Below are 26,846 nucleotides of genomic sequence, written 5' to 3' on the forward strand. Positions count from 1 at the left end.
TTCAATGTTGAAGACATCCATTTGTTTACAGGTCACTCATTAAGTCAAGGAACTTTGAATTGGTGGGTGTCCCTGCCATATTTAGTATTATGCATTTTGATTATTGCATATGATTGCATAGATATACTATTTATTTAAATAATCCCTTATTACAATCTTTTTAAATGACAAAGAGAAGGCCAACACAAGTTAAACAATTAAGAACCTCTGCCACTGCTGGTAGTGTTTTGACTTCTAAGTGTGGTACACGTTCCAGGAAACTATTTCTAGGAAAATTAGCAGGTAGAGAGGAAATGTAGGAGCAGGTGTAAGAGGAGCATTCGCCCTAGTGCACCCTGACATGCTCAGATGTTGCTTTTGTGGATACTAGAAAGTTCTTATATATAAATTTCTACATTGTTGAGCCACATAAATTTAGAAATTTCTTGGTAGGTCTGAGAACAAAATGAACAAAGTTTGATCCCTAAAAATATTGAGTGAAATATTTGCTTTAATCAACGTCCTTCAATGCCAGGACTATGTCTTATTCAAGATTTTACTCAAAGCACATGGAATATGATAGATTAATTGTTGGTAAAATAAATTGAAGATGTGCAGATGCCTCCACTGAAAGGGAATTCAACTATCATTTCTGTTTCATTTTATGTTTAGATGATCATAAGGATTCTCAAATAGGTATTTATTGCCATTATTTTGAGGCCTTTAGGATTAATACAGATGACTTACATATGACTTATATATAACTATGCACAGTTAGATATTACTGATAATTTCATTTGATCCAATTATTTTCAGTCTACCTGATATTAAAAGTATTTTAAATAAAAATATCTAGGTTAGATCCACAGTTACCAATGTGATATAAATGAGATAGGGTGCCATTTCAATCCATCAAATTATACATATATATATTTTTGATATGAGTTACAGATATTTCTCCATTATGTCTTTAATTTTGGCTTTTTTTTTTTTTTTTTCGAGACGGAGTCTTGCTCTGTCGCCCAGGCTGGAGTGCAGTGGCGCAATCTTGGCTCACTGCAAGCTCCACCTCCCAGGTTCAAGCGATTCTCCTGCCTCAGCCTCCCAAGTATCTGGGACTATAGGTGCCCGCCACCAAGCCCGGCTAATTTTTTGTATTATTAGTAGAGACGGGGTTTCATCATGTTAGCCAGGATGGTCATAATCTCCTGACCTCGTGATCCACACGCCTTGGCCTCCCAAAGTGCTGGGATTACAGGTGTGAGCCATGGTGCCTGGCCTCGAATTATAATATTTAAAAGAATTTCTGAAACCAATGTTGACACAGTTATGATAAAACTTTTATTTGTATTTAGTCCTGCCTGGTGGAAGTTGAATCAATATATCGATTTTAAAAAGCAATTTGCAACCCATTGAGAGAGATAGGAAAGTGTAGTTTCCCTTATACACAACTTGTGGGAATAAATTAGGAAATAATTAAAAATATCACAAAAATGAAGAAACTCTTTAATAAGTTAAAATTAATTTAATAATTTGAATCAAAGAATGATAAATGTATGGCAATTAAATATAATTTACTAAGCTTGATACTAAATTTTATGTATGCTATAATTTTTAAAAAATTTTCAGAAAAATTTTGAGAGAAAAATGTGAGTTTTCTAGATTTTTCTGTGTTGTTTATATTGTATTTATTTTTTAATGTCTCATTAGTAGTTTTTACTAATGCGATATAATTTGAATGAGCCATGATAGTGTCCATGAAAATCTATTTTGGTTGTAGTGAATTTTTCTTGTTATGGAGAACCCACTTTTTGAGTCATTTGTTCTATTTAGCTTAGCAATAGATGGGAAAGCGTTGTATGATTAAGATTATAAAATAAACCAGTTCCCAAAGACCAATCAGTAAAGTTCCTATTTTGATAACTAAAATTCTACCTGTAGAAATTTTTTAAAGCAAAAATAAAATCCAGTTGCATATTAAATTATATTTTTCCTGTTATATAGTAAATTAAAATTTTGTATTCATTCATTCATGGAGGTTGCCATCTGTTTGGGAAGAGAGCTGGTAAACAAGGGCATAATTAGTATTTTGTAGTATTTGTAGAAAATTGTTAAAGAGAAAAAATGAAAAAGGGATGCAGAAAAAAATTGTCAAGAGATAGATGGTGGTTTGATATTTTATCTATTTGGCTAGGAAGCCTGGGAGGAAGTGTGGATATGAACCATGTTGCTGTCTCAGAAACCATATTCCAGGGAGAGTGAAAAGCAAGTGCAAAAGCCCTAGGGAAGGAGCACCCCTGGCTATCTGACACATAACAAGAACAGCAGAGCTGAGTGAAATAATTGAAATGGAGTGTTATGATCTGAATGTGTCCCTCAAAATTCATGTCTTGGAAACTTTACCTCCAATGCAACAATTTTGAGAAGTGGCATCTTTTGAAAAATGCTTAGGTCGTAAGGATGTGAATTACAGCCCTTATTAAGAGAGCTTTTGGGAGTGGATTCACTTCCTCTTGCCGCAACATGAAGACCCAGCAAGAAAGCCCTCACCAGATGCCAGTGCCTCAATCCTGGGCTTCTTAGCCTCCGTAACTGAACTGTGAGGAAATAAATGCCTGCTCTTTATACATTATTCTTTCTGTGGTGTTTTGTTATAGCAGCAGAAAATGGACTAACAAATAGCATATAGGAGGTGGTAATGTTAAGAAATAATAGAAACCCGATCATGTGTAGATCCTGTAGATTTGTTTAAGAACTTTGGATTTTTCCTACAAGAGTATGGATGGTATTTGATCATTCTGAGCAGAGAGGTGACATTATCTGATCTATATTTCAACAAGAAACTCTTGTCACTCTGTTGCAGATAGACTGAAGAGGAGCAAGAACAGAAACAGGGAGCCAGTTACAGATCTATCCCAAGAATTCTGGGGAGAGATGATGGTGTCTGCAGCAGAGTGACAGCAGTGGAGATTGAGAGAAAAGGTTTGATTCTGTATTTATCATGAAAATAAAGTTGGCAGGATGTGATACTGCTTAAGATATAAGTCTGATGGGGGAAAGTGATGTGAAAGGATAAATTGTGATATTTGTATCCTAAACAATAAGAGGGCTGCAACTCATATTCCCTAAGAAGCAAAATAATTGAGGAGAATCAAGTTGGGCAGGAGAAGGAGAGAGGCAGTAGAAGTAAAGACCTGAGTTTTGCACATATATTGATTGAGATGTCCAAGTGGGGATAAAATGCAGTCAATGGAATACGCAACTGTGGAGTTGCAGGGAGAGCTTTGTGGTGTGGGTATAAAATACAAATTTGTATGCAATATTAGATTGCACTTAAAGTGAAGAGACTGAATATGAGAGAAAATGTTAAAAACATAACGGCCTGGAATTGGAGCAACGAACACCTGTGGGTTCAAAAGATGGGGAGAAACCGGCAACTAAGGAGTAGCTGTAGTGGGAGGAGGAAGCTCCGGTGAGTGACTGTCTTGAAGCCTGGGAAGATGGACTTCAAGGAAGACACTGTCTTGAAATACATTGAAATTATGGAAATGGAAACTCACAAATACATATGAACACATATTCAATATATATTTAGTGGAATTTTTATTTTAGGTATAAAGAGTGTATTTCCTTAATTAAAAAAATCATCTTAAAAATTTTTATGGTTGCTTACTTTTTCTGATGTATGTATTTATGTAAATCATTCTATATTCAAGGTGAGTCCATTTGTTTGTGTCATCTATGATTTCTCTCAGCAGTGTTTTATAGTTCTCCTTGTAGAGGTCTTTCACCTCCTTGGTTAAGTATATTCCTAAGTTTTGTTTTGTTTTGTTTTTTTGCTGTTGTAAAAGGGGTTGAGTTCTTGATTTGATTCTCTGCTTGGTCGCTGTTGGTGTATAGAAGAACTACTGATTTGCGTACATTAATTTTGTATCTGGAACTTTTCTGAATTATATTATCAGTTCTAGGAGCTTTCTGGAGTAGTCTTTAAGGTTTTCTAGGTAAACAATCATATCATCAGCAAACAGTGACAGTTTGACTTCTTCTTTACCAATTTCGGTGCTTTACTTGTTTCTCTTGTCTGATTGCTCTAGCTAGGACTTCCAGTACTATGTTGAAGCGGAGTGGTGAGAGTGGGCATCCTTGTCTTGTTCCAGTTCTCAGAGGGAATGCTTTCAACTTTTCCCCATTCAGTATTATGTTAGCTGTGGGTTTGTCATAGATGGCTTTTATTACATCAATGTGAATCTGCTATTAGAAACAAATGGAACATTCTTGATGCCATAAAAACAACTATTGCCACAAAGTACTCATTTAATCATCTATGTATTTGATTAGTCAACGTATTTTTATCTTCTATTATATTTATTAGGTTTACCTAAATTGGATGCTATAATTATTACTTTTTCAGATCTGACTAGGTAGCAGCATAAACTATATCTCATTTAGTACTAATTCTTTTAAAATATTGTTTCCTGTCAACCCCAATTTATGCTACAAATGATTATAGTAAAAGAAGAGTAGACAAAATATGAAGCTTCCCCAGCCAATATATCAATTAAAAGACCATATGTTTTTACCTTGCCATTTCCTAGTGATTTATGCCCAGACTTTTAAGTGCAAGGTAAATCATTAGGAACCGAGATATAAATCTACAGTTTCAGCAGAAGGTCTGAGGTGATTAAGTTGTGAAACTGATATTTTAGCAAATATACAAGATTACTATATTGCAAGATTATTTCAGCATTGTTCATACGAATTAAAGTATTCCTTCATACAACTATCCCAAGACACACTCCGCTTCAACACACACACACACACACACACACACACACACACACACTCCATCCCCACCAACAATCACCTTATGACTTTATAATCACACTGTTTATTAAACTTGAGACTATAATCAGCTTGATTAGCTAGTTCTTTATCAACCAAGCTTCACTCACAATATTTATATTCTAAGATAAACTAAGTGAAGTAGCTTCTGAAACTCACTCTATGAGTGAAGTTACAACAATACTTCAAACATATTAATGTATAAGTGCTGCATGTGACTACCTTGAATGCTAGCATGGTAGGCAGCATAGTGGTCCCCAAGATGTTCACATACTAATCGCTGTAACTTGTGATTATATTACATGGCAGTGGAGGGTTATGGTTGCAGATGGAATTAAGGTTGTCTGTCAGAGAGCCTAAAGTAGGGAAATGATCCTGGATAAACTTGGTGGGTCCAATGTAATCCCAAGGCTCTTTAAAAGTGAAAGAGGTGGGAAGAGAGGAGGACACAGTGATCATGTGAGAAGGACTCAATCTGATTTTGCTGGTTTGGAGTATGAAGGAAGAGGCCCAAGTGCTTTGGTCAGCATCCAGAAACTGGAAAAGACAAAGGAAATGGATTCTCCCCTAGTACCTCTAGAACGGAATACAGCCATGCTAACACTTTGATTTTAGCTCAGTTGAGACTTATGTCAGACTTCTTACCAACAGAGCTGCAAGATAATAACTTAGTGTTTTTTTAAAGCACTAAATTTGTGGTGCTTTCTGGCAATGGGAAACTAATAAAACTAGCATATTGAGGTTTCTGAAGTTCCTGCATATATATAAACAGCACATCATGTGAATTTTCCAAGGAGAAACATATAGAATGTTATTTAATCTGTAATAATTATACTATCAGTCTGGAATTGTTATATTGCTCAAAATTAAATTGATGAAAAAGTCATATGAAACCCAAAGGTTAGTTTCCTGAAGAATGCTAGTTGCCTCAAAAAGAAGGTAAATGTTACTCCTAATGAAAGAAAATAATTTATCCTCCCTAATGAATACGTTCTTATCTCTAGTAATTATATATTATTACTGTTTATGTGAGTTTATTGAACTTCCAGTTCCTGTGTCCAAACATGATTAAAATAGTATTGAATTATTTTGTACAGTCTTAGGTAAATTATTCATCCACGCAAACAATAAACAAAGTAAAATATGGAATATTTGCAAAACAAACATATTACCCTCTCTGCTTTTTACTTTTGTAGTGCAGGAAATAGTTACTCAACTTTTGCACAATGTCATTAAAAAAAGTGAATTCAATCATAGTAGAATATTCTATAGCTCAATTAAAAAATGTAACCTCATATAATTAACAAAGATTGGCTTAGAATGAGAATATAGAAATCTGTGTGTTTACTGATCAAACTAATTTTTAACTAAGAGACTAGAATGTTGCTCAACCTTTTTAAAACTGCTAAACAGGAAAAAATTTATCCTTCCAGTTTGAATGGCCTTATCTCATGTTTAAATCATAACACCTATGAAAATGTTCATAGAAAAATGTCAAACAAATTTCAAGGGTATAAAAAAATAAAAGAATGGATTAAGGCAAATTAATTAAATTTGGCTAATATCAATTTTATTTCTTTATTTAAAATGTCTCATGGATATTGTTTGCTTATACCTGGTTATAAAAGCCCTCTTTAGCATAGGATTCTAAAAGCAGTCGTATGATTTGCCTGCCTGCACATGAAACAATCCTAGACATGATGGAGTATGTAAATGGAGTGACATATACCAGTCTTCTTTAATCTGGCTTATTGGTGATGTTGGAAATACTGGCACAAATTGTCCATCTGAGTTTCTGTATTCTTTATCAGAGTGCCTCATTCAAATAATTGAATTCTAGGTAATAAAAAACGTGCAAATGAGCCAAAGCTTTGGGGAATAACTTCAGCTAACTGCAAAGCCTGTGAAAGCACCAGTTTGCCGAGATTACGTCAGCATCTGATCTGCTTCCAAAGAACCTGGCTGGGTACTCAGAAGCAGAACCAACTCCCAATAATGTGTTCATTTCTGACACACAAGGAAGTGCCATTTTATTTTTCTCTTACATGTTTACTTTCCTGAATTATTTTTTTTGTTCTTTTAATTTCTTAAGTGACAGGTGTTTATTGTAACAAGTCAAATTATACTTTGTTTCCCTTTCTTCAATCCCACTGAGCTGAAATATCTACAAACTATATATCCACAAATTAATACTTTGTTTATCCACTTACACCTTTTTCCATAAACCTGAAAAACATATATATTTAAACATGCAAACATTAATTTTATTCAGCTTTTTAAAAATCAAGTGTTATTTAACCCATACTACTCTACTTAATCCTTACTTAATGTTAGATCATTAAAATCTCTACAAAACAATATGTCAATCTGATGCGTTCTTGTCTTTATTTTTGCCTCATAACTCATTTTCATCCCTGTTTCTGTCTTTATATCCTGTCATGTTGCCATAAGTTAGTCTTATCCTTTGAAATTTGTAGGTATTCTTTTGTTTTCCTATTTTCAACTCTATATCATTATATTTCTAACAATATTATTTCTTTCCTCTGTCACTCTGGATTCTACCAATCTTTCTAATCCTCCCAATCCCCTCCAGTCCTCATTAATCCTCTTTTTTCAGAGACCATCTACCTTATACTACTAAAGAATATGCCTGAGTAATAGAGCCATCTGATCTTCTGAAACCCCTCAGTAAGACTAAGTCCATATTTCTCCCCTGAAATACTGCAGTTGACAATCTACAACTGGTGATTCTTCGAGATTGTTGAAAGGTCATAACCATTAGTTTACTACTGTGTCCACTCTGTACTGAAACAACAAATGTGTGTGTATGTGCGTGTTTGTGTGTGTGTGTGTGTGTGTAGATAAAATGTGTTTTTCCCCTCAACTCTTTTTTCTGTAATTATGTAGATTGCCAGAATCTGTGAGCTTTTTGCATTGTCTGTGATATCTAAAGACCTTTATTTTCCTAGATCTTTTTAATGTATTATGTAAAGTAAAATTTAAAACAGTTTTTCTTCAGAGTTTTTAAACAGAATTTATGGAAGTTTAATTAAGAATTATTTAATTTGAGCCATTTAACACTCACTCAGGTAATAAAAGGGAAAAGAAGCATGAAACAATAAGAATCAATAGAATATGAATTTCACTGGGTCGAAATTTGCTAAGTATGAATCACCGTTTCAGATGAGGTGCTCTCGCCAACTTCAGAGGCAGTTCTTGTGTGACTGTGACTCTGGAAATAAGTAACCGTTAGGAATAACCGTTTCTCTGAGAAAGCATCTCACTCCATTTTCAGTCCAGTGCTAAAGAGGATTTAATGTGTATGCAAAAAGGTATTTTTAACACTTAAATTTGGTATTAGCATCCTGGATGTGCTGACTCTTCCAAGTGTAAAATTGTGCTTTCAGAAAGAAGTAAACTAGGACACTTTGTCAGCATCCTAGAAATGATACCCATTCTTTTACTAAAAGAAATGCCAAACATTTAAAATGAAAAAGTAACACATTAACTAAATGGAAAAACCAGATTGTTCTAATCAATAAACTCTACAATAATAGTTTGTTCTTAGCTAATATGTGTTTATATCTCTAATTTATTACCAACTGCAAAAAAGTATTATTTATAAAAATTTGATTTCCTGAGAGACATAAAATATTTAAAATAACAATTGCCTCAAATCAAATCGTGTTTAATTGTTATTGAACTTTCTGCTCTAAATGCTCAACCTAGACCTTGCCTTTCATTGAAAATACATTCACTCAGATATTTTTGTAGTACACAATCCTCCTACAAACCTCATCATTTACTTTTCTTCATACTTATTTTTCATCTAGCACTACTCAATTTTTTCCCAACATATTGAATTTTATTTAAAAATCACTACCTAAGAAACTTACAGTTTTATGACACATAAAAGTATATTATTTTGGCAAAATGAGTTTCATTGTACAAAAATATACAAATTTAACATAATTTTTATTAAGTACGATGTGGAGACATGGTATGCTGAAAAAATCATAGAAATTATTTAAGTAAAATGTATACTTTGAACTCAGATTTTATATAACTTATTGATTTAGTTAATGTTATATTTATATAATGTGTCATTTATAATTTACTTGTGCATGCATAGTCAACCAGATTAACTGCCAGTTTTTTCTGGAACCTCAATATGTAGTAATCATTTTTTATATGACATTTCCTTCTTGGCCTACTGCACAGGAGTGTAGGTAGATATTGTTAACTTCATTTTGTAGAAGAGTAAATTTAAGTCATAGAAGTTCCTAGATGGCCCTACAGGACACACTTACTTAAAAGTAGCCGGGTCAGAATGGAGCATGCCCAGCTTTCCTCTTCCATCCATAATGCCTCTTCACAGGCCAGCGCCCACACCCCCTGCACCCTGGATCCCAGCTGATGGGCTCATATCACATTTCAGAAATAAATTTGCTAAATCAATGGGATAGTGACAAGCTCACTTCCACCAATCTGTATGAACTAGTACCAATATTCCTATCTCTTGCCTCTATTCAAATTATAATGAAGGACAATGCCTGCTATATCTGCACCTCCTTCTCAGGATTCTGTCCCCATACCCTCCCTGACTTCTCCCTTTAATTGGTTACATCATTAAAGTATCACTCTCTAATGGTCCTTCCCATAAGTGTGCTCTGGAAACTTCCATCTTTTTTTTTTTTTTTTTTTTTTTTTTTGAGACAGGATCTCATTCTGTCACCCAGGCTGGAGTGCAATGGTGTGATCTCGGCTCACTGCAACCTCTGCCTCCTGGATTCTGCCTCAGCCTCCCAAGTAGCTGGGATTACAGGTGCACATGACCATGCCTGGCTAATCTTTGTATTTTAGTAGAGACAGGGTTTCACCACATTGGCCAGGCTAGTCTCGAACTCCTGAACTCAAGTGATCTGCCCGCCTCGGCCTCCCAAATTGGTGGAAACTTCCATCTTTAAAACACATCCAGGGACAACACCGCCTATTTACTCTGCTCAGATTTAACATGTTTCTGACATCTGAGTAAATGATCCCATTTGTACCAGTCTGAAAACTGAGAAAGATCCTTTACACCTTTGTCACCCTTATACCTCCTACCACTGTTAGATCCTATATGTTCTAACCCTAAAATATTTTAAAAATATGTTCACTATGTGTATCTTTGCTACCACCCTACTGGTTCAAATCACCATGATCTCTTCTATAATGATTTATTTCATTTGGCTTGCATCAGCAAATACCCTTCTCGAATCATTCATATATTCATATGACAATCAGCAAACACTCCCTCTAAGTGTAAATCAGTAGATGTTGTTCCTCTCTTTCAAAACTCTTCCAAGGATCCCAATATGAAAAACAGGAGACTAAATTCTTGCCATCACCTCAAAAACTTTTTATATTCTCATCTAGCCTTCCTCTCCAACTTGATCCCTATCTACGCTCATTAAGTGACAGTTTTATACTTTCCCCTCCTCAAATATGCTAAGCGGTTGAACTGGCTTGTTCCTTTAGTCTGAAATGTCCTTCTCTCATATTTTTTATCGTAAGCTTCTTGTCCTTCATGCTCTTCTCATCCTATTAAAAACAGAACCCTTTTCCCTAAAGTAGTTCTCTATCACACTAGCCAACTTTTTTCATGTTCTTCAATACCGTTTATTAGCTTATTCCTTTCCTTTTTTCTCACCTCCAAGTAAAAAGTAAACCTTCCTTAACCCAGGATATTGAGCATTCACTTACCTTTGGATTTCCAAGGTTTAAGAGATTTCCTGCCGCACAGCCCATACTATATCTCAGAAAATAAATTTGAAGTACATCGTACATAGATAATAGGACAAAAGTGAATACCATACACAGGTAACCACCACTCTTACAAAATGGAATATTACCTGCATTCCTGAAGCCTACCTTTTGCACTTTTACAGTCCTATTCTCTTCCCCAGATATAACCTTTTTATCCTCACTTCTAACATTATATGTGGCGTTTGCCTGTGTATTTAAAATAAACAAAATTATACAGTATTTTTCCATTGAAAAATATTTCCACAGTGTTTTTCCATTGGCTTTTTAACATTACTTTTGTTAAAAGCATCCATTTTGTGGAATGAATCAGTTGTTTCTGCATTTTCATTCCTGTAGATTATTCCATTTTAAAAATATACCGTAAGTTATTTGTTCTACTACTGAAAGGCTTTTGTGCCATTTCTTTTATTAACGATTAACTGTAATATTATTAATTAATATTATTGACTATTACTTGAGATAATAATAGAAACGGCGCAAAAGCCCTTCAGTAGTAGAATGGATAATTTATGGTATATTTACTATTTACTACTATTCTATTTACTATTTCTATTAAAAACTATTACAAATAATATAACTATGAACAGTCTTGTATTTGACTTTTGGAGAACATATGTGTGCCTTTTTCCTGAGTGTATATTGTAAGTAGAATTGTTATAAGTTATGTATATATTCAGCTTTAATAGATAAAGACAAATCATATTCCAAAGTGGTTCTACTAATTTATGCTCCTACACCATTATGAGATATATTTTTGTTATTGTCTGTCTTATTCATTTTAGTCATTTTGGCAGGTATGTAGTGGTATCTCATTGTATTATTCCCCAAGCTATATTTTTAATCTTTAAAACTACAGTAAAATTTGAAAGAATAATGCAGTGAACATTCATACTCTTAAACTGGAGCCATCAATTGTTTTAATTTGCCACTTTCGCTTTATTGATAATGCACCGCCTTCATTTTTCTAACTGTTTGAAAACAACCTTTACCATTTGGATGCAGACTTTCAATGGTAGAAAATTGAAAAGCTTTCTGAATTTATAGACTTAGTAATTTTGACATTTAGTGAACATTTTCTTGATTTACTTTAATAGTTTTGCAAGTAGAATGGTAAGATGCAGTATAAATACAATATACTAAGTATATTTATTTCAAGATGCTAAGGAAACAAATTTTGCTTTGCAACTTGTGAGGATAATATATAAATGAGAAAAACAAAGGCTGTGCTAAAAATAAACAAACTCATTCAATTTGTTCATCATATTTAAAGCATGAATCAGGTTTGAAATGCCATTTGCAGATAATGCCACCACCAAAAGAATATCGCGTTTCTTTGTATCATCCTTGTTTACTTAGTACAAATACAGTTATTGACAACCAAAGAATGGTAGTTTAGACCTCAGAAAGCACATTTGTATTTTTTAAAACTAGGTTTCCCTTTATATGTAGTTCTTACTGGTATAATGGAGACTCCGATGGTGAAGCTAAATTGTTGCACTATTTGGCAGATCACCTCGATTCACATTTCTTTCTCTCTCTCTCTTTTTTTTTCTTTTTAACGTTTAAGTTTAGAGGCACCAGTTAGGTTTGTTACGTAGGTAAACTTGTGTCATGGAGGTTTGTTGTACCAATTATTTCATCACCCAGGTATTAAGCATAGTACTCATTAATTGCTTTTCTTGATCCTGTCTTCCTCCTTCCACCCTCCACCTTCGGAAAGGTCCCAGTGTGTTGTTCTCCTCTATGTGTCCATATGTTCTCATCATTTAGCTCCCATTTATAAGTGAGAACATGCAGTATTTGGCTTTCATATAGTAGGTTTCATGGTATGTTTTATGTTTCATAGTATGTTTTAATGACCAATAACCTCCACTGATGTACCAAGTTTCACAAATGATCTTTCTGTTGCCTTTCATTCTTTTAAACAAACTATCTTTATATATATACATTAAATTAATATGTGAAGCTCTGGTAATATATTTGAAACTTTGCTTCTAACAAAACTTTTCTGTGGCATTGAACTTTTTTTGCTGATTAGGTTTATAAGTGATATATATGTGAATTCATCCCTATACACTAGCTCTTGAACAAGTGAAGGTGCAAGTCACTTTTGAGTACTTCTATTTTAATGGTTATTTTATACTGGAAAATGTTATTTTTATGATATTTACTTGAGAACAAGCAAACTGGATACCAGTCCTATTATATATTCTGAATATTTTCAGAATTTTACTTTATTTTTGTCTGGTAGACTAGCATTTCATCAATAAGCATGCTTTGCTTTAATTAGGGTTAAAATGGATTAATTTGCTTTAAAATGAGCTATTTTTAAGACATCATGTTAAAAATATATTTCTTTTAGAATAAAATCTAAAAATAAGAAAGACTTATGCTCCAGCAGCTAGAGAAGAAATATGGGATTGCTGCACAAACTTTAATAATGTATTTTGTTTTCTTGTAAAATAGCATCACTCCGTCTCCAATGGAGACATTCTTCACTATATGTTTTTAAAAAGTTTTCTGTATTACCTATATATGTCAACAAGTTAGTTTTCACTAAAATTCTATTTTTTCTATCTTCTTTATTATTTTAAACACATATGTTATATATATTTAATATATGTAGAATAATATTTAATCTCAAAGATTAAATATTATTTTACGGTATAAATAAATGTATGAATAATTATTTTCCTGATAGGGATTTTCAAAAAATCTTATGAACTGTATTCCCATGAGTCTCATGAACTTAGCATTTAAATATTTCTTCACTTAGGTTTTTTATAGTTGTCATCGGTTTACCCACAACACTACATAGCCTTTTAAAAGAAAACGTAATACAGTAATAGTTCCAAAACCTTAAGATAATGATTTAGGGAGTTTCCTATATAATATACCAATTTACCTAACTATATTTTAAAATTTTGATTTTTCACTTGTGATCTTAAATGAAAAATATTCCTGCAAAAGTGTAAAATGCTTAAATATATATTGAACAGAAGGATATCCTCTCTTTTTGCTAAATTTAATTTTAAATATGGAAATGCATGACATTTATTATTAACAACTTATAAATATAAAGATGACTGTACCATGGCAGTATCAGTAATTTTTAGGAAAAATACTTATTATTTATGTTTATATTCTTGTGATATTTATATATAATATATATTAATACTATAATTTATTATAATTTATTCATTGATGAATTTGTTTCTTTCTGTCTATTTCATTCTGAGCCTTTTTTATTCTTGCTGCCCTGGAGCTGTAGGTGTTTCTCAATGGTTCTTTACTGACCATTTGTTTCTCACTCCCCTGTTCAGCTCATCAACTTTCATGGTTATCACTCATGTAATTTTATTGCTCCATGTATCTAGCTCTGTCCTTTAACCTCTAATCTGGTCTTTTATTTCCACCAATGAGCAGATCTTCTCCACTGTCTTATACTGTTCTATTCCTTAAACTTATTGGATGTAAAACATTCTTGGATTTTTAAATGTTTATATTACTATAATAAGGTGTTAATTTATAAACTCTTTAGGACACCTTCTTTTTTTATTTTATTATTATACTTTAAGTTTTAGGGTACATGTGCACAATGTGCAGGTTAGTTACATATGTATACATGTGCCATGCTGGTGTGCTGCACCCATTAACTCCTCATGTAGCATTAGGTATATCTCCTAATGCTATCTCTTCCCCCTCCCCCCACCACACAACAGTCCCCAGAGTGTGATGTTCCCCTTCCTGTGTCCATGTGTTCTCATTGTTCAATTCCCACCTATGAGTGAGAACATGCGGTGTTTGGTTTTTTGTCCTTGTGATAGTTTACTGAGAATGATGATTTCCAATTTCATCCATGTCCCTACAAAGGACATGAACTCATCATTTTTATGGCTGCATAGTATTCCATGGTGTATATGTGCCACATTTTCTTAATCCAGTCTATCATTGTTGGACATTTGGGTTGGTTCCAAGTCTTTGCTATTGTGAATAGTGCCGCAATAAACATACGTGTGCATGTGTCTTTATAGCAGCATGATTTGTAGTCCTTTGGGTATATACCCAGTAATGGGATGGCTGGGTCAAATGGTATTTCTAGTTCTAGATCCCTGAGGAATCGCCACACTGACTTCCACAATGGTTGAACTAGTTTACAGTCCCACCAACAGTGTAAAATTGTTCCTATTTCTCCACATCCTCTCCAGCACCTGTTCTTTCCTGATTTTTTAATGATTGCCATTCTAACTGGTATGAGATGGTATCTCATTGTGGTTTTGATTTGCATTTCTCTGATGGCCAGTGATGGTGAGCATTTTTTCGTGTGTTTTTTGGCTGCATAAATGTCTTCTTTTGAGAAGTGTCTGTTCATATCCTTCGCCCACTTTTTGATGGGGTTGTTTGTTTTTTTCTTGTAAATTTGTTTGAGTTCATTGTAGATTCTGGATATTAGCCCTTTGTCAGATGAGTAGGTTGTGAAAATTTTCTCCCATTTTGTAGTTTGCCTGTTCACTCTGATGGTAGTTTCTTTTGCTGTGCAGAAGCTCTTTAGTTTAATTAGATCCCATTTGTCAATTCTGGCTTTTGTTGCCATTGCTTTTGGTGTTTTAGACATGAAGTCCTTGCCCATGCCTATGTCCTGAATGGTAATGCCTAGGTTTTCTTCTAGGGTTTTTATGGTTTTAGGTCTAACGTTTAAGTCTTTAATCCATCTTGAATTAATTTTTGTATAAGGTGTAAGGAAGGGATCCAGTTTCAGCTTTCTACATATGGCTAGCCAGTTTTCCCAGCGCCATTTATTAAATAGGGAATCCTTTCCCCATTGCTTGTTTTTCTCAGGTTTGTCAAAGATCAGATTGTTGTAGATATGTGGCGTTATTTCTGAGGGCTCTGTTCTGTTCCATTGATCTATATCTCTGTTTTGGTACCAGTACCATGCTGTTTTGGTTACTGTAGCCTTGTAGTATAGTTTGAAGTCAGGTAGCGTCATGCCTCCAGCTTTTTTCTTTTGGCTTAGGATTGACTTGGCGATGCAGGCTCTTTTTTGGTTCCATATGAACTTTAAAGTAATTTTTTTTCAATTCTGTGAAGAAAGTCATTGGTAGCTTGATGGGGATGGCATTGAATCTGTAAATTACCTTGGGCAGTATGGCCATTTTCACGATATTGATTCTTCCCACCCATGAGCAAGGAATGTTTTTCCATTTGTTTGTGTCCTCTTTCATTTCATTGAGCAGTGGTTTGTAGTTCTCCTTGAAGAGATCCTTCACATCCCTTGTAAGTTGGATTCCTAGGTATTTTATTCTCTTTGAAGCAATTGTGAATGGGAGTTCACTCATGATTTGGCTCTCTGTTTGTCTGTTATTGGTGTATAAGAATGCTTGTGATTTTTGCACATTGATTTTGTATCCTGAGACTTTGCTGAAGTTGCTTATCAGCTTAAGGAGATTTTGGGCTGAGACAATGGGGTTTTCTAGATATACAATCATGTCATCTGCAAACAGGGACAATTTGACTTCCTCTTTTGCTAATTGAAAACCCTTTATTTCCTTCTCCTGCCTAATTGCCGTGGCCAGAACTTCCAACACTATATTGAATAGGAGTGGTCAGAGAGGGCATCCCTGTCTTGAGCCAGTTTTCAAAGGGAATGCTTCCAGTTTTTGCCCATTCAGTATGATATTGGCTGTGGGTTTGTCATAGATAGCTCTTATTATTTTGAAATACGTAGGATACCTTCTTTTGTGATCAGTGTAACAGTTTTCCTTATGATGTAAATGAAAATATGTGCTATGCTGTCTCCTATTTTTCTGAGACCAACATGATTTTATATAAGTATGAATGTGAGAATCAGTCACAAATTGTTTTGAAGCTTAGTAACATTAAAGTTTATATCACCACAGGCAAGTTATATAATTTTCTCTCTGTACAATATGTACAACACAAACCAAAAGAATGAAAATTTTATGATTCTAGAACAGAACACAGTGTCAAGCACACAGAAGGCACTCAGTAAAACAGGTTTCATCATCATTTCTATTCTTAACAGTTGAATTAATCTTCTATATTTTTCTAATTATAACATTGGAATCACCATGATTTCTTTAAGGTCAAAGGTCTAAAATAATATTGAATATTTCTCCTCTAATCTGTTTCTATTTTTTTCATTTTTGTAATTAATGTATCCTTTAGATGCAAATTTCTGAATCAAGTAACTATCACATCAATATCGTTAATCTCTCCTATTTAGTTTACTATAGCTTTTATAGCATTCATTCTCACTTTCCTTTATTATAGATTTTTTTTACATTTTTTTTCTTTTAAACCTAAGTGTAGTGCATACTGCTTCAGAATAAATATGACATTATTATTTTCTTTTTTATGTCACCTAGACCTGGTCTTGTTGCAAATATATTATATGGATGTGCTATAAATTTTAATTAATGGGTTTGGTATTAGTACATTTTTTCACTAATATTTGACATTAACAATAATGTACATTCAATATAACTGTAATTTTTGTTATGTAGCCATCTTTTATTATGTTTTATTTTAAATTAAACTCTCAAAGTATGAGAATACTCTGAAATGACTTTAAAATAGCTCATCACTATGTTAATGAAGTGAAATTCTTTATCTATTTGTTCATTATTTATTGTAGGTGAATAAGCACGCATATATAACTCTTGAAAAGAATAACTAGTAGTTTACTATTGGAAAGAAAATCTGCTCCAGAAAAAAAACAGGCTTTGAGCTGATTTCCATCAGTAAAATTTTCTACATATAGAATCCCTTTATTAAGAAAAAGAATTTTTTTTCTTTTAATGATTTAGCAATTTTGCTACTTTCTTTATACCATGTGATTGATATGGTGATTTGCTAAATATATCATCTCCATGCTTCAGGTATTGTATATAGAAGAAAATAACCAATCTATAACATCCAATTGGAATATACAATTATGTGGATAGCTGATATAACATTGAATGTGATAAACCTTTCTCTTTCTTATCCAGATTTATGAGCTCTTAATCTTCTCTCAGGCCTTTAGTGATTAAAGATTAGAAGCCTAACTAATATCCATGAAATTGTGACATGTTTTTCTCTCTGAGCAAGAGCATTATTGGATATATTATTTTTAATCTCATCATAATTGAATTAAATAATCTGAACACAACAGCTGTCCAGAAATAGGTATATAGTATGTTTTAATGACGAATAACCTCCACTGATATACCAGGTTTCACAAATGATCTTTCTGTTGCCTTTCTTTCATTCTTTTAAACAAATTATCTTTTTATATATAAATCAAATTAGTATGTATAGTATGAAGTTCAAACTCACCAACAAAATTTATTAGTTTTCTCTCCTGAAAGCCTTTTTCTTTTTTTATGAAAGCCACATACCATCTGTTTGTATTTACTACAGGTTGTTGTCATTGTAGTAAAAGAAAAGCAAATTGTGTGTTCTGTTGTACTGTCTCTGTCATGTAAGTGTCGCTGGGAGAGAGGTAGCTGTTTATTAACATGGCGGGACAATACACTAGGAAATCCTGTCCTCTGTCCAGTTGCACTTTTGTTCCCACAAGAACCTCGCACCTGTCTCTTTCTACCTGCCTCTCTCTTTCTACCCGCCTCTCTCTTTCTACCTGCCTCTCTCTTTCTACCTGCCTCTCTCTTCCTCCTTCCTCCTTAAATGTAACCTGGTGGAGAAATGTAGCCTTCAGGACAGTGAAACTGTTGACATACTGTATAGTTTTTGTGCTTTTCCCCACTAATTATCAGAATAAAAGAAATCTAATAAATCACCCCTGTAATTCTAGCACACTGATTCAATTTTAATAGATATTTTGCTAACATATAATGCTATTTATTAAATCTACAAATTATAATTATCTGCTTGTCATTTCCTGTATCAGGGGAGTGTGTTTCCATATTTTAAACATATAGTAAAGTCAGATATAGTTTATGTAAAGTCATCAAGCCATGTAAAACATTGAATACAGCAAAGTTCAGATTTAGAGTTTTTCTTATTTGTCAGAATTGTGGAGAAAATCCACTCTATGTAGGTCCCATTATATTCCTACATATGTGGCTACATTTATTCACTTGTATACACATAAGACTTACTGTTTATAATAAATTTCCAGAGGATTGAAACTTGTGTTTTTATAAAATAGCTTATAGCATTGTTATGCTTGCATTTTTTATTTTATTTTATTTTATTCTTCATAGAGTGAGATAGAGCTATTGTTTAAAACGCGGGTATAAAAAACATATAAACTACAAAATAAAGATATCGTGCAATCCCGCCACTCATAGATAATCTCCACAAAAACTTTGATAAATATTCTTTTAAGCAAATGTACTCTATAAGTACAACCATTTTATGGTATATATTGCATATGTGTGGATTTTGAACAAATTTTGCACCTAATAATACATCATTGAATGTTTTAATAAACTTAGTATTTCAATATCATGCTATTTAAAGCCATTATATCTTTAATGGTCATATCAAAATTTATTCATCTAAATTATTGTGTTTGGCTCTTTTGTTTATTTCTGTTGCTACTACCAACATTGCTATGGTCATTTTGTTCAAATTGTTTTGTATTTCTGATTTTTTCTTAGTTTAATTTCTATAACAGAATTAGCCAAAATATGTAAATTTTTTTCAGGTTCTAAATACATAGTTCCATATTATACCTCAGAATTTACATTCAAGGTCTTTTCTTTCTTTTTTTTTCTTTTTCTTTTTTTTTTTTTTTTTTGATACAGGGCCTTGCCCTGCCATCCAGGCTGGAGTGCAGTGGTACAATCCCACTCACTGCTGCCTCAATCTCCCAGGCTCAAGAAATCCTCCCACTTCAGCCTCTTCAGAAGCTGAGACTATCCCAGGCTCAAGCAGTCCTCCCACCTCAGCCCCTTAAGTAGCTGGGACTACAGGCACATGCCACCACACTCATATAATTTCTTTTTCTTTTTTTTTTTTTTTTCTGTAGAGACAGGGTCTCACTATGTTGCCCAGGCTGGTCTTGAAATCCTGGGCTCAAGCGATCCTTCCACCTTGGCCTCCCAAAATGCTGGGATTACAGGAATGAGCCACTGCACCCAATCTTTAGGTTCATTTCAACTTGTCTGCGTGACAAACCAAATTTGCGCAGTCATTAACAACTCATGTAGCTGAATCTATTATATTATGAAACAACATATATCTGATATGTACTCTTTTTTATATCATGTTCTAGTTTTCAAATTTTTAAATCAAATGATAGACTTCATAAACATTTTTAAAAATCTGTGTTTTAGCTTTTGCCTTTGTCTTTTGATATGGTTTGGCTGTGTCCTCACTCAAATCCCATCTTAAATTGTAATTCCCATGTAATCCCCACATGTTGAGGGAAGGACCTGGTAGGAGGTGATTGGATCATGGGGGCACTTGCCCCTATGCTAGTGTCTTGATATTGAGTTAGTTCCCAGGAGATCTGAAGGTTTTAAAAGGGGCTCTTCCCCCTTTACTCTTTTCTCTCTTTTGATCTGGCCACCTTGTGAAGATGCTTGTTTCTCCCTCCATCATGATTGTTAAGTTTCTTGAGGCATCCCCAGCCACGCAGAACTGTGAGTCGATTAAACTTCATTTATTTGTAAATTACTTTATTTGTCCATTCTCATGCTGCTAATAAAGACATACCCAATACTGGGTAATTTATAAAGGAAAGAAGTTTAATTGACTCATAGTTCAGCATGGCTGGGGAGGCCTCAGGAAACTTATAATCATGGCTGAAGGGGAAGCAAACATGTCCTTCTTCACATGATAGCAGGAGAGAGCAGAATGAGAGCTAAGCAAAAGGAGAAAAAGCCCTTTATACAACCAACAGATCTCACGAGAACTCACTCACTATCACTAGAACAGCATCTTAAGTGTAACCATCCCCATGATTCAATTACCTCCCACCAGATCCCTCCCATGACAAGTGGGGATTATGGGAATTCAATTACTGCAATTCAAGATGAGATTTGGGTGGGGACACAGCCAAACCATATTGATTATCCAGGCTCCGACAGTTCTTTATAGCAGTGTGAGAACAGAATAATACATATTTCATATCACTATTATCACCTTCCAACACCATTGTAGTTTTAATACCTTGAAGTGAAAAGTTGGATAGGATTGAAAACTGCTTAAGAATTGTTTTAAACCTTCATAAATGGAAATACTGTAAAATTATCACTGTATGTAAGGAATTGTGTGATTTCAGTGAATGAATGGGTACATAGACATTAGCTTGTATTTGTGGGCTGTGCTTATTGAGGCTTGATGTTCATATTTCAGTTTTTGTTTTTCTTGTCAGATCTCTTGTTAGCAATGATTATGGATCAATTTTAAACTAGAAATAAGAGAATACATTTGAAAAATCAAATACAAAGCAAATGCACTGAGTTGTTTTGTCAGGCTATAGTTTCAGTGAGTCTCAAGAGAAAGGATAGCAAGCTCAATAATGTCTTTCCTGCCTTGGTGAATTAGATGGGACATTGTATCATCTTAAAAGAATTATGCATTATGAATACTTTAAATAATATTCTCTGAGACAAGTATTCCACAGAATCTCCTTAAGATTTATTTATTTATTTATTTTTTATTTTTTGAGACTGAGTCTTGCCCAGGCTGCAGTGCGGTGGTGCAATCTCGGTTCACTGCAACCTCCGCCTTCCAGGTTCAATAGATTCTCTTGCGTCAGCCTCTTGAGTAGCTAGGTTTACAAGCACCTGCCACCATGCCCAGCCAACTTTTTTGTATTTTTAGTAGAGACAGGGTTTCACCATGTTGGCCAAGCTGGTTTCATACCCCTGATCTCGAGTGATCTGCTTACCTCAGCCTACCAAAGTGCTAGGATTATAGGCATGAGCCACCATGCCCCACCTCCTTATTTTTGAGAAATAAAATACAATGCTATGCAATGTAAAATTTTATACTGAGTCTAAATATGTCAAATATTCTTAAAGGAATTGAATTTGCTTTTTTTTTTTTTTGCTTTTTGACTTTTTTCTCTAAATTACGAAGCAATCACTGGTTCATATTATCTCTTCAACTTAATTTATTAAATGTCTGTGAATAGTAAATCTGATTAGCAAATATATTTTTCCATCTTTAAAACCCAAAATTTGATACTCATATAAAATATGAGAAATAGAGATAAAAGAATATTCCATAAATAATTTACATAAAAACATTTATCAAACAGTGGAGAAGACTTCCCACTCAAGGTTAAAGAAGAGACATTATACTAAATCATGACAATATTGGGGAAATCAATTAAAACTCTATTTCTTCAAACAAAATAATGTACTGAGAATCAATTATAAAAAGATCATAACATATCAAAAGGAATGATAACAGAATATTTATGATATCTACAGGAGAGAAGGTTAACAAAAGCTTCCAAATTTTATTTAAAAAACTTGCTGAGAAAAAATTGTTTAGTTTAAAAAATACAAACTTAGAAGTAAAAAAAAAAAAGCTAAAGAAAATTAATGCAATAATTACTCCAATCTAGATTAAGGGCCAATTATTTTATTACATGACCATAATAAAAACTTAAAAAGTCTTTTGAGCTGCAATCAGGACAACAAAATGATATTATTGGATATTGTATATATCAAAACATTAAAATTAAGAGAATCATGAAAGACAACAGGCAACAGACACAATAATGTAATCATGAGTAATGTAATCACTATAAATTCCAGGCTTATGTGAAATTACAATAATTATATTCATAATGAAGATAAGATACTATCTTTCTAATTTTAAATGTGAAACAAAATCCAGTGCTGGTGACATGGTGCTGAAGTGGGCACACTCCATCATTGCCAGTGGCATGACAATTTCACAACTGATATTGACCAATAACATATATACAGTTATGTGCCAGATAATGAAGTTTCGGTCAATAACAAACCTCACATATTATGGTGGTCTCATTAGATTATAATGTAGTTGGCTGGGCACGGTGGCTCACGCCTATAATCCCTGCGGTTTGGGAGGCCGAGGCGGGTGGATCATGAGGTCAGGAGTTTGAGACCAGTCTTGCCAACACAGTGAAACCCCGTCTCTACTAAAAATACAAAACAAATTAGCGTGGTGGTGTTGTGGTGTGCGCCTGTAATCCCAGCTGAGGCAGGAGAATCACATGAACCCAGGAGGCGGAGGTTGCAGTGAGCCTAGATCGTGCCACTGCACTCCAGCCTGGGCGACAGAATGAGACTCCATCTCAAAAAAAAAAAACAAAAAAAAAATTATAATGTAGTTGAAAAATACCTATCACCTAGTAACATCATAGCCATTGTAACATCGTAGCACAATGCATTACTCACGTTTGTGGTGATGCTGGTATAAACAAACCTCCTGCACTCCCAGTCTTATAAAAGCCCAGCACATAGCACATATAATTGTGTACACAACATAATGCTTGATAATGAAAATAAATGACTATGTTATTGGGTTATGATTTACTGCAGTATAGTTTTTATTGTTATTTTACATACAGTGTTTACATATATGTGTGTATATTTGTGTGCATGTGTGTGTATATATATACATATATACACATATATATACACATATATATACACACACACACATGTATATTAAACATCCTCAGGCAGGTCCTTCAGGAGATATTCCAGGAGAAAGTGTTGTTATCATAGGAGATGACAGTTCTATGTGTGTTATTGCCCCTGAAGACCTTTTAATGGGACAAGATGTGCAGGTGGAAAACATTGATTTTGATGATCATGACCTAGCATAGGCCTGATTTGCATGTTAGTGTCTTAGTTCTTAACAAAAATGTTTAAAAAGTAAAAACAAATGAAATATAGAAAAGTGCTTGTAGAATAAAGAGATAAAGAAAATATTTTATACAGCTATAAAATGTGATTGTGTTTTAAGCTAATTGTTATTTAAAACATTCAAACGTTTTAAAAGAATTAAACAGCTGATAATGCAAAAACTTACAGTAAGCCAAAATTAATTTATTGTTAAAGAAAGAAAATATTTAAATTTAGTGTTACCTAAGTATACAATGTTTATAAAGACTACAGTAGTGTAGAGTAATGTCATAGGTCTTCACATTTACTCATCATTCACTCATTGACTCACTCAGACCAACTTTCAGTCCCACAAGCTTCCTTTTTAGCATCCTATACAGGTGCATCATTTCTTATGTTTTATACTGTATTTTTACTGTACCTTTTAAAATGTTCAGATACATAAATATTTACCGTTGTATTACAGTTGTCCACCTGTACATGCTGTGCAGATTTGTAGCCTAGGAGCAATAGGCTATATCATACAGCCTAGGTGTGAAGTAGGCTATCCCCTCTAGGTTTGTGTGAGCACAATCTGTGATGTTCATACAAGAATGAAATCATTGAAGGGTGTATTTCTCAGAACACATTCCTGTCATTAAGGGATGCATGACTGAAAATCATTTTTCTTGCCCCTTCTCCTTCTGGAAATCTGCCTCCAAGATATAGCACTCAATATGGAAAATATATGTTTAAACCACCTGTATTTATAGTAACAGAACATTAGAGATAATCTAAATTATCAATTTAACATTATTAAATAAATGGTAGGTAGAATGTTATAAGCAGAAGTCACAAAATGAGTTTTCTTGGAACTAAACATGGAAAAGACTGAATAAGTGGGAAAATAAATACAAATGTTAAATACAGTATACTTACAATTATGTTTATAAAATGTATTTGAAAACTATTTTAATATTGTACCCCTTATTTGCATTTTTTAAAATTCCCATAACTAGATATACATTAATATAACTTCTGAGTTTATATTTAATGGCATCTTAAATAATGTTTTTAAATAAATAAAGATATTTAATAGTTTTACACACACTCACCTACAGTTATACACACACAAGCTAACGAAGATGTGTGAATATTAAGCCCAGTAAAATATTTACTGCTTTCAGGACTCTCTGTCTCCCTTCTCATCTTCAATCTTTTTCTACTTTTCTTTTTCATTCACTCTTCCCTCTCTTCATCCTTCTTTGCCTTGTCTTTTTCCATTTTACAAATATCTTTCTTTGTTTCTCTTTCATGACTGCTATATTTTAAAAAAACGTTTACCATTGTTTCAGAATAACAGAAAGACCAGGTACAGACATTGTTGAGTTAATCAAATAAGAGTAAATTATTTAATGGTGCAGAAGAAGGTATGGCAGTGAGGATACCTAGCAGAATGGTCAGCAAATTTCTTCAAGGCCACTGTCACCAATGACCTGATGAAGTGATGCCACTTCACACTGCTCTGGAAGTCCAAACATTCTCCATAAGATAGAACCATAAAATGCGATGCAACACGGAACATCACACATGTTCTCATGTCTCGTTTGTTACTTCCAGACTTTCCAAACTTACACAAACTGGTTCAAGCATATTCCAGGATATAGAGATGAAAGGATGAGTGTCAGTTACCTGGGGCGTCCCAGGCTGACACTAACAGAGACTAAAATAGAGACTATTTTACCTGTCTTCTCCTCTTTTACATGTTTTATTTTATATTTATTCATTCAGCCAATACTGCTTAGTGCCTATCAAGTTCTTGGCGTGTGCTAGGTACTGAGGGTATAAACACCTGGCCGCTGGCCACAGGTCATTTACAGTTCATACAGTAACCTTGATGGCAGTTCGTAATGACCTTGATGGCAGTTCATAAGTCCTAAGTACATTAACTAGAATCTTTTAGCTTCTCCTTTTTTTTTTTTTTTTTTTTTTGGTGAAGGAAAGATCATCCTATTGAGTTTCTTTATCTAGTATAAGAAATAAGCTCCAATATTTTAAGCTGGATATAATACAAGTTTATATGTTTGTTTGTTTAGTTATTGGGCATTGCACCATGGCTTAGATCAATGGTTGAGAGTGTTTATTCTACTCCAGGCATTTAGGGATCCAGGGTGCTCAAAGCTCTACCATTATCAACATAAGGCTTCAACATAAGACTGGATATCACTATCTAGTCTGCTGAAGGGGAAAAACAATGAGAGAGATCCCTTGGAAAATGTAATGGCTGGGCGAGCCATCATAAGTTCATCCCCAGACACAAAGGAGGTGAAAATGGTAGTTTATTTGTGAGCCAACAAAGAAGAGAAAAAGATTTATTTCAGAAAGGGTCAGCTCTATCTGTTATACTTGGTCATAAAAGGCACTCATCAATGTGATGTTTTGGCATGAAAATTATCAACATAGATTTTGTATTTTTCAGTTATCTACAGATTACATTTTTGTAGAAAATAGCTGTTTAGTAAAAACATATATATGTTATTTTCTCAGCAGAATCCTTCAACTCTGAAAATAGTCTTCTATTGTACATCATCTCATAAATTACAACAGATGATGGAAGCAAAGAAAAAAATGTATACAATTCTTCTCGATTGGACAAAGAGTAAGGCCAACGTCTACTCTTAAATAAATTGCAAACATATTTTTAGCTCAAAACCAAATACTAGATTATTGGAGTTTTGATGGTAATTTATTTCTAAGTGTACCCAAAATTTTATATCCAAATGATAAACAATAACTAAAATAACTCCATGTTTCTAAATAGAAACATTTTGGTCATACTGACTGCAATGTACATCTTAACTGAAAACTTAGAAAAGATTATTCAAAGGCTATGTAGATGTTTTTAAATATACCCTTATATGTACCTAACACATATACACACACAGATATACATAACACATAGAGCTGATATATTATTCCTTCTATGTATGAGATATATTATTATTGATGTATATAATGACATATAAATATAAATTATAATTACATATATAAAACATATATATACACATACATATATGCATGTTTGTGTGTTTATGTTTGCAGATGTTTGAATTCACTCTGAAAGTACAAAAATAATTATCAGTGATTCTCTTGTCCATGCTTGGTGAAATAAAACAGATTCTCCAGATGCCCCAGGGCTGATTTCTCCTTAAAATAGCCAGAGAAAGAGATTAGAGGTACTCAATTCTGTGGGACGTGAAACATACAAAAAGGACTTTGCAGCACTTTACTAAACTGAGAAACAGATTTTAATTTTTCCCAGAATATTCCAAACACCTACCAGGGCAGAAATTGTTAGTATGTAAGTAAGTGGTATTAAAAGTAATTATAGATAGCTATATGGAGACATAA

At 33.6% G+C, this 26,846-nt stretch overlaps 1 protein-coding gene across 5 annotated transcripts in view; it reads left to right on the forward strand.

Moving 5' to 3' along the window:
• The window catches only part of CDH18 (cadherin 18), a 1,104,389-nt gene that overhangs the window by 595,011 nt on the left and 482,532 nt on the right, over positions 1–26,846 (forward strand). For all 5 annotated transcript variants that reach the window (XM_055367740.2, XM_055367737.2, XM_019013683.4 and 2 more), the window contains one exon: positions 2,843–2,961. The gene's annotated coding sequence lies outside the window, so the exon portion shown is untranslated. The remainder of the gene's footprint in view (positions 1–2,842; positions 2,962–26,846) is intronic.

This window comes from Gorilla gorilla, chromosome 19 (genome assembly GCF_029281585.2).
Source record: "Gorilla gorilla gorilla isolate KB3781 chromosome 19, NHGRI_mGorGor1-v2.1_pri, whole genome shotgun sequence".
NCBI classification, from domain to species: domain Eukaryota; kingdom Metazoa; phylum Chordata; class Mammalia; order Primates; family Hominidae; genus Gorilla; species Gorilla gorilla.